Raw genomic sequence first — 10,052 nt, forward strand, 5'->3', positions numbered from 1 at the left:
AGGGAAAGAACAATTTGGCCCTCAATAAGATGAACTCAGCTAATTCTTATGGAATATAAAATGTAATTCGTATTCAGTTATGTAAAATGAAGTAAATAAAAGAGAAAATTTACTTTATTAAAAATTAATCTATATACTATTGTACTTCACAACGAGATTCCTTTTATTATGGGAAGACATTCACTGTAGCACAATTCATAGCTTGGAGCTCTTATAATTTTTCATCGGGGCATCTGTCGCAAGCACTCGAGAGCAAACCGAACACCTGTCATCACACACTTTCTTTAGAGGATAAAGTAGCAGTTAATGGAACGAGAACTGAAGCTTGCAAATATTATGTCTGAGAAAAAGAAAAACAGAGAATCGGTTATTTTTTATTTCTAGTTGACTTCTGTCCCGCAACACGGAGGCAACTTTTTCCATGCGTTTCGACTGTAAATTCTTACGTACTCGCTATAGTTATGAGACGAGTTTGTCCAAAGTAGCTTACCGCAATAAATTTTAAATTAAATTCTACTCGTTGTGTTTATTCATTTTCGCTTTTATTTGCCTAACTAGCTAACATTCTCGTTACACGTAATAATCAACTACTCTATTATATTATTAGATATTTGAAATGGCCTGTATTTAAATTTTTAATAGTAGAATCGGCTGACATAATTGGAATTTTACTTTCAAGTAAAAATAAATTTTATGAAAATTTATTAATAACCAAACCACTTATAAATTGACTATATGTTATTGATGTAATAGAAATAATTATTATGAATTATATTCATAAAAACTAAATAAAGCAGTTGAAAAAAACTCCTAACTTACATAATAACCGCATATATTGCCACGTAGATTTTAACTTACGTAATACTTAAATAACTATGAAGAGAATATATGTTATAACTTAAAATTATCAAGTCTTTAAAATCTCTCATACAATATTCCTTAGAAATTGTTCGAATTCTTCATTTATAAATTACCAAAAAGATGCCCTATTATTTTATAATTTCCAGAATTTTAATAGAAAACTTTAAAAAATTAATGAAAACTTCTTCTTCTTTTTTTTTAGCAACATTTATTTAATATTTATATAATAATAAATGTATATAATTATTATCATAATAATTGATAGAGTTATAATAATTACATAAAAGAAAATTTAAAAAATATTAACGTTTTACAATTATAAATGTTTTGAAATATGTAAAAAGAATTTAAATAAATTGTGGCTAATTTATTAAAAAATAAAGAAGGAATTAATATTCAATATTTCAGAATTCAGATTTGTCAACAGATTATATCCTTCAGTCTGTATGTTATAAAATATATAAATATATTATTAATTTCTAGTCACATAATATTTATCATTCATTTAAAATAATACTTTAATATTCTAAACTATTTTATAATTTTATATATAGCCTTTTCTTTTAAAATATTTCCTGAAATTAATAAATGCATAAATATTTTATATTATAAAGAAGGTGCCAAAAATTATTACAATCAATATTTTAAAAATAATATAAAGAATCCACTGAAAGTTAATATAAAATTCAGATTTTAAATAATTAGAATTCTATATATTTTTTAAAAGTTCCAAGTAATAATTTACTTTTTATCAAATTAATGACTTTGAACAACAGAAGGGCATTAATAGTTACTTAGTTATTATTTTAGTTTCTGTTAAGTATTAAATAATCAATATTTTATTCCGCTGTATAAAATCAATATTTATATTATTTTCTGTATTATCTAGTTATATATATATTAATATTATTTATTAACCAATGAGTAATAATATATAGTTTCTTTATATTTCGTATTAGTATTAACAATATTTACATAATTTCATAATTTATGTATTTTATAAATAAATGACGTTTATAAATAAATTTTATCAATGAGGCAGATCCATTCATTATTCAAAGTAATTATTTGAATCTCGAGATTTAAGATTAAATATATTCCGCATATTTGTAACTTCAAAAAGCAAACAAGATTTACTCTATACTTTAAAATTCCTTTCAAGTATTTATCTCAAATTATTTATAGGCTCGTAACATTATCATGGAAATTATTATATTTCATAAGAAATGATAAAATATTTATAATTTACATAATTCTTTTAATCTATTTTCATTATTATAAATGTCAGTTGACAAGAATTATTGATTGTACTGGTCCTATTTTAATTAGGTCGTAAGATAATTCTATTAGACATGAAAATATACGTGTATATAATATTTGCATATTTACGAATAAACATTTTTTAAAAGTGACTCTACTATATTCCTTTTAAAGGAGCAAGATTTAATCTCCCTTTAATCTTGCTCTTTCTCTCTCATGTATATATATATATATATATATATATATATATATATATATATATGTTTGTATCATATTATAATTACTATTTCTTTTACATTAATCTTTTACTATTGAAAAACTATTTATGTTGATACAATTTTAAATCTCAAAAAGTTATGTTGCGTATAGTTCACGATTTAATCGAGCCTTATAAGTTTTATAGATGTGTGTATGGCCATCATACTTTACACCACTCGATTTGATTGACGTTATATATATTTTTTCCTACCCTTGTGATACTTACATATTTCTATAACTTATAGCAATAAAGTCTTTTTGAAAGTAATTTACATACATTTTATCTAAGTTCCATTTTTAAAACTTTTTACTTATTATTTTAAAAAGAGAATTTTATTTTTACGTAAAAATTCGCTTTATTATAACAGTTATTATAACATATTCATTACCAATGATATTACGATTTTTAATTAACTTATTTTCATATATTAAAATATTTATGAGATTATTTGAATTATGTTAGTTGTACAAATTTTGTCAGTATAAAGAATACAAATTCTACAAATTTATATTAAAATGTCAAGCACATAATTATAAAATACTAATTACCTATAAAAAGGTAAATTTATTTTACGATGAATATGTTCAATATATTAATTTTTTCTAATAATATGATCATGGAAGCGTGGATAAACTATATAGAAATAATGAATATATTATTCATTAAAGTGTGAGAATCTACAAAACGTTATTAGTAGAGTTTCATTATAAAAGTATTAGATTTTAATATATGTATATAATGAATATAATTTAAGATAGATTTGTTTCCTTCTTGTAATTTTGATTGATAGCAAATATCATATTCTATAAAGGATTGAATCTATGAAATTAACATTCATTAATGAATTATGATTTGAAAATATTTTTGCTCTTTTACTTAGTACATATACTTCTTCTTACATCATGTTAATTGTTCATTTCTCATGGCCATTATAATTAAGTCAAATATTCTATGCCTATTTTAGGAAATTCTAATTTCCTATAACATCTTACCTAATCAATTTCAATCCATAATTACTCCCTCATTTCACAACAAGAAACTATTTTGAAAAATTAACTAATTTAAGAAAAAGTATACGAAAGTATAGGAAAAAATATTACATGGCTAAGGCTGCTAATATGTATACATTGACGTAGAAATTGAGGTTGTACGGCAATTTGACAGGGAAAGGATTCTTATTATTGCTCTTAAGGGATTACGCTCGTCTAGTTTGCGGTGCGGCGCCTCTTCCTAACAGTAATAACTGCGGGACCAGCTCAAATCCACCGAGCATTTCGACGCCTAAGCGCACTACGATGCTTCCAGACTTCTCATATGTACGTGGGTGTGCGCTCGCGCGTTACCGCCTGTTTGTGTGCGCATGCGGGTGGGTGAGGGCACGTACGAGCCTCTTTGCACGTATGTGCTCCTCCGCTTGCAATTTACCTTCTCTCTGTGTATAACCTAAACAAACGCACCGACAAGGATTCTCGAAATCTTAGCCTATGGCTTCAAAATTTTCCCATTCTGTTTACAACGACTTAATGTTTACCAATAGAATTTTAAACACCTCGAAATATTTAACTGTAATGTATAAAATTTATCTCGGTTTAAACTTATATGAACTAAAAAACACAGAGGGAAGTAATTCATAATGGGTCATTACATTTATATCCGAATCGGATGCATAATTCTAATTAGAACAAGTAAAATAATAAAACATAAAGACAAGACTTTACTAGCAGCACTCGAAATACATATGGAGAAATTGCAATCAAAGCTTCTTCGATTATCTAATACTTAGATCATTGATGCTAATCAATAAATTTCTGTATTTCAGCGTTATAATTATTACGATTATTTGCCTTAGAAGATAATTATTTATAATTCACTACATAATAATATTTCTTAATGTATGATAAGGACTTGATGTATAATTGTATTTCATATTCGTAGAGGCATATCGAAATATTAATCCCATAAATCGCGAAGCCATCACGGCCTGTTTTTAGTCGAGATTTCACAAACATTTAGAAGCTCTCTTATTCAGTACCTGTAAGGCGTTGCGTTCTCGCTGCTTTCTCTTGTTATAGATGAAAGGATGAGGTAAGCCGAAAACCTCGTCCTCCCCGACGGTCCCTTATTCGCACATTCTCTCTCTCTCTCTCTCTCTCTCTCTCTCTATCTCTCTATCTCTCTATCTCTCTATCTCTCTATCTCTCTACCTTACCCACTCACTCACTCGCCTCATCTCGTGCAATTTTCAGTAGAAAACAAGACATTTATAAACACCCACCGCGAGATTAGATTTGTTAAGATAATGAGGCGCGTGGGTTGGCGCCTCTCTTCTCACCGCAACAGCGACCTATTGCCCAACCCTCTATTAGAGCTACTAAAACTTTGCTTTATTCTATATTTACCATTCGTCAATATGATCTTTACCCTTTTTCATTATTCTCTATGATTTTGCGGTTGGCTTACTCACTCTTAAATTCAAATCATATGGGTAAATAGTAATGAATTGAAACTGCTAAGCTAAAAGCCGCAAGGAAAAATTTGCGGAAATAATCTTTATTTATGTTTAAGTGTAATTTTATATTTATCTATGCAAATTTTGCACTAAAAATCAACACTTAATAATTTAACGTGTAATAGTCGATTGTATTTTTATAATAACATTCCTCTCTATTAAAATTAAAATTATGGGCAAAGTGATAGCCAGCATGACGTATCCCGCACCATTTTTCGCATATTATATTGTTATAATCATACTTCAGATAATGATGATTTTACGTACATAAAGCAATGAAGTGCCACTTAATCTTCGAAAGCAGTTATAAATATTGTTAAAGAAAAATATCATTTCCAGTTAATAAGCCAAGAAACATTTTTTATAGTAAGCACGAGTACGGTAACGCCTCTTTGAATAATCACAAAAGCGAGCATAATATACGAAATGAAATCGTTCGTGATACCGGCCGTTATATTTCGGACGACGCTCAAGAGCTAGAACTCTCGAAAAAACGAGAGAAAACCATAATAAAATTTAACGGTCCGTCAGACCGTCTGAGCGCTCGACTCTCTCTCGCTTTCTGGTAACGTTCCCGACTCCAATAAATATCGAGAACAGGCGGCTACAAATCTCAAGATAAACAGGCGCTTGCGCTACTATTTTTCCACCCTTAGCCTTGCTCTCGCTCTCTGCAGTTATAACGGCACTCGCCCTTTTTAGCGGTGAGGTAGTATTCGCGAAGCTTTGAGACTTGTTACGGGAAAGTACGTGAAAAAAAGAGCGAGGCTCGGGTTTACCCTTTCGCATTCCGTCTATGAGTTATTGGGCTTAGCCGGACCTAAGGGGTAACCACTATCGTCGGTATTTAATTTGCTGAAAATTTTGAAGCCCTTGCCGGCCAAGCCAAGCCCACCGACGCCGGATGTCGAGGCGGTACTGCTTTACCTCTCCTTCTCGTTCTCGTTCTCGCTTATAATGCGTCGGGAATCCTTAGGGTGTACAGGAAATATATATCCGCGCCTTTTTATCTCGACAATGAAAAGTATTGAATAGTATAAATGAAAAAAGTGTTAATGTTTTATAATTTTCGTTTTCGTTAATGTTTACAATGGAGTGAGATTTTTTTCGTTGTAGTTTAGCTATACCAATCAAATAATGCTAATTTATAAATTTCTTTTAGTATCGTTTCTTGCATATATAATTATTCACATATAATTCTTGAATATATTCTTGATACATATATATATATATATATATATATATATTTCACTTACCGTTTATTATGCTACAAATTTGTAATTATTTCACGCATTATTATTTAACAATAAATAAGTATCATGAGAAATACAAATTCATTTCTATATTTCCACGTATCTCTAAATGTAAAAATGATGGGAATGAGATAGCTATGTATCTTTATATAATTATTAATTTTTTTAGTTTGTACCCTTATACATTTTCATATTTATCAAACCAATCTTATAGCCCACTCTCGTGCTTGATTGTCACGGAGTTAGTGCATTACATTGATCATATGCAGATGATGTTCAGATATTATTTAGCAAAAATATCTTGATTTACTAGAATAGAGATAAACTTTGAGAGAATTTATTAAGTATACTATAAAAGGATACTTTTTTATTCTCAGCACATCTACATTCACGTAGAGTTGGTGTGAGAGACTTTATATGTCCTCACTTATACTTACGGTAATTCTTACTCTTAGATTTTTTACACCTAAGTGACAAATCTTTAAATAAATTCAAATTAGAAACAATTGTGTTCCAAAATTCATTAAAATTACCTGATTCAAACTTGGTAAATTGAAATCACCGTGTGACAATAAGATGATATCAGTAGATAAACATGGTATAGTCCAACACTGAGTTCCTCGTTATAGCATATTCCTCACATTTAATTAGTAGTCGACATGAATTCCGAAATGGAATTTATCATATTGACTAACCAAATAGGGCCATATAGTAGGTTGATCGCTCCATTTCTGTATTCATTGTTGATAAATTTGTTCCATTTCCTCGCTACGGACAGCTTTTAAATTTACTTAGACTAACAATTTTAAACAAACAATCGTTATATCCAATAAAGATTGATTTTTAATAAATAGCAGTTATGTTAACCATTATTGAGAGGAATAATTTAAAAAAAATTATGATAATTAAACCATTTTAATAAAAACGTTAATGTATCTTAGAATGTACCTTAGCAATTTCAGAATACCTATATTAAGCTGCTAATAAACAAAATAATTCAATAATAAGCTATAGTCTTAATTATGTATTGAAATTATTTTTGTTTAACTTTTTATTGAAATTAATTTTATTAATAAACATAATCGTAAAGGGTTTCTTTACATATATTTGTTAAAAACAAAAGCATAAAATTCAACATATATTTTAATGATTAAGTAAACAATTACATAAAATACAAATTTATTTATAAAAATTTAGTTTACTAACAAATATGCTCCATATATATATTTCTTAAAGCCTTGTATAATATGGTTATATAATTCAATAACAGACTTGAAGAAGCAATTACTTTTTTTCAAGTGACTCATAAATTAAAAATTATCTTTTAATCTCCAAAACATAAAATAATAACTTTTGTAAAAGAGAATTTCGTTAACAGAGACCTTTAATCATATTTTGATATTACTTATATCTTTGTGAGAGCAAATTTTGATCAGCTAGTGCGCGCGCAGTAATAGGCCACGGGCGATGGATGTGATGTCAATTAGGCGAGTCGATAACTGTGGGCATCGGAGTAGAACTAAAGGTTGGTGGGTACCGATGATGTATGTGGTGGAAAATACGGGGGGGGAGGGGGGCAATCTGTCACGGCTTCGACGCCTCCAAGGCGCTTCTCTCTCTCTCTCTCTCTCTCTCTCTCTCTCTCTCTCTTAACTCACTCATTCAATCTCTCTTTCCCTCTCTCTCAGACAGACGCAGAAGCACACTTGCATACACGCGTTTAGAGTATCTTTCATTTGCTTACCTCTTTCTCCTTCCGTTCCTCCTTCTTCATCATTTATGGCTGTTGATTAACGCCATTACCATGACGCATAAAATACGTTTACAATATTCCCATCCCCATAAATTTCAGGAATTGACTACAGTTCAGAAAAAATAATAATTTATTTTTAATATTTCGAAAGATTTTATTCAATTTTTTGGCTTATTTCAAGAAAATATATTTAAAAAATATTTAAATAATAGAAAATATTTATTTGTTACTTTACATTGAAGTGTAAGAGTTATTTTAACATTTTTTAAAATAAATGTATAAAAGTTTATCAATATTTATTTATATTTTAGTTTCTGCCCTCTTATTATACTATTGTATTACAAATATTCGATAGTATTATTATTATTATTATTATTATTATTATTATTATTATTATTGTACCTGCCAATTTATAATTGTGATCATTAAAAATCTTTTTAAATACTAAAATTAAATAATAATAGGCATGCATTAAAAAGGGAGTTATACGTTTTTAAAACACTTATTTTTACAATTGAATTATAAAAATAATATATAAATTATGCTTTTTATACTGAATTTCTCAAGCAGACGAAAGCAACTATTTTTACTGATAAGAGTTGTAGAAAAACTACTGAAGTCTGTTTCATCAAAAGATGGAAAGGAGGACACGAGAAAGTCTGGCGCAGAAAATTGGGCGCTAATGTTTGTACTTTAATTATACTTAAAGCAAATTCTTTTTATATCCAGTAAGAGAAGGATAGAAGACACGAGAGAGACAGAAAGATAGAGAAAGATAGTATCGTATAAAGAATAAAAGAATGACAGAGAGTACTTTTCCTTGAAGTAAAGGGCTACTGGACTCGCTGGAATCGGAGGAAAACATTCTTTTGCAAAACACGCCGATGACTCTCCTCCCCTCCCTCTTGCTCATTTTCTATTTCCTATCTCTTTACAAATAAACTGAAAAAGTATCCATACCAATAAACGAGAAGTCGTCTCTTTTTCGGCCCACTGTTACTCTCTCTATTCACCAGGGCGATCCTTGCTATTTCCGCTGTCTTTTTACTTGGCCATCGTTGCTCTCCTATTCGCTTATTTGGGTTCCTTCTTTTTATATTCACTTCTTAAAATATATTCTACCTCTTTTTAGTGCTGCACAGTTGATTAAACATACAACTATCTAACGTGATGCAGATATATGGTCCTCTTTTAATTCTCTTCTATCCTTGCCTCTACACAATATTCATTTATACGATCTTTCTCGCTCCTATTCTCCATAAGTTTTTCACTCTTCATTTAGTTTTTTATTTTAAATTTCTATATCTGATTTTCTTCGGTATGTTGAATCTTCTTTGCCTGAAATTTATATATATATATATATTGTTTGAAATAAAATATATCTTTTTATCATTCTACATTGCTCATTGATATAGGTCATAAAGCGATCATTACAATTATAATAATTATAATTCATACGAAAATACAAACATTTCCTTTCCTAAACTCTATTTTTTCCTAATAAAAAAAAACTACTTCATTTTTTATACTCCGACTTTATTTATAAGTATTTATTGATGCAAAATTAGTTATATACAATGATTGTGTCTGTTAAAATGATAGAACAATTATTTTCTCTTTATGGTTATTGAAATAATGTTCCCAAATTACTAAACGTATTTCATAATGTTGTTAATATAATTATACCATATACTTCCAATATTCTAAGCCCAATGAGTTAATATTAATATAATTAAATATTTCATAATCTTTTTCATATATTATTCTACATATATTTGTAATCTGGTAGCTCGATCTTTTTCACATTATCTCCTGTCTTATTATACGTCCAAGTGCGCTTTCTCTCACGTAGTTTTGCATCAGAATTTACGGTTAACGAAAGTAAAAAAAGAGATAACTGCTCTCGATTCCACCTTTTGGCTTTCTTTAAATTTCTACCTATAGGCAGACGGTCACTTGACAGAAATATTTATCGAGGGAGACTTTGTCCCGTCCGGTTCCCCAAGCTCTTCGGGCGGCGTCGACACGTTTTTGACTCTTTCAATATATATGCATAGAGAGCCAAAGAAAAAGAGGCGAAAGAGAGATAGAGATGAGAGAAGTTAGCTTACGCGGCTACTACTACTTTTCAACCCCTACATACTGAGCCAGTACTAC

Source organism: Ceratosolen solmsi, unplaced genomic scaffold (genome assembly GCF_000503995.2).
Source record: "Ceratosolen solmsi marchali unplaced genomic scaffold, CerSol_1.0 scaffold57, whole genome shotgun sequence".
Classification (NCBI taxonomy): Eukaryota; Metazoa; Arthropoda; class Insecta; order Hymenoptera; family Agaonidae; genus Ceratosolen; species Ceratosolen solmsi.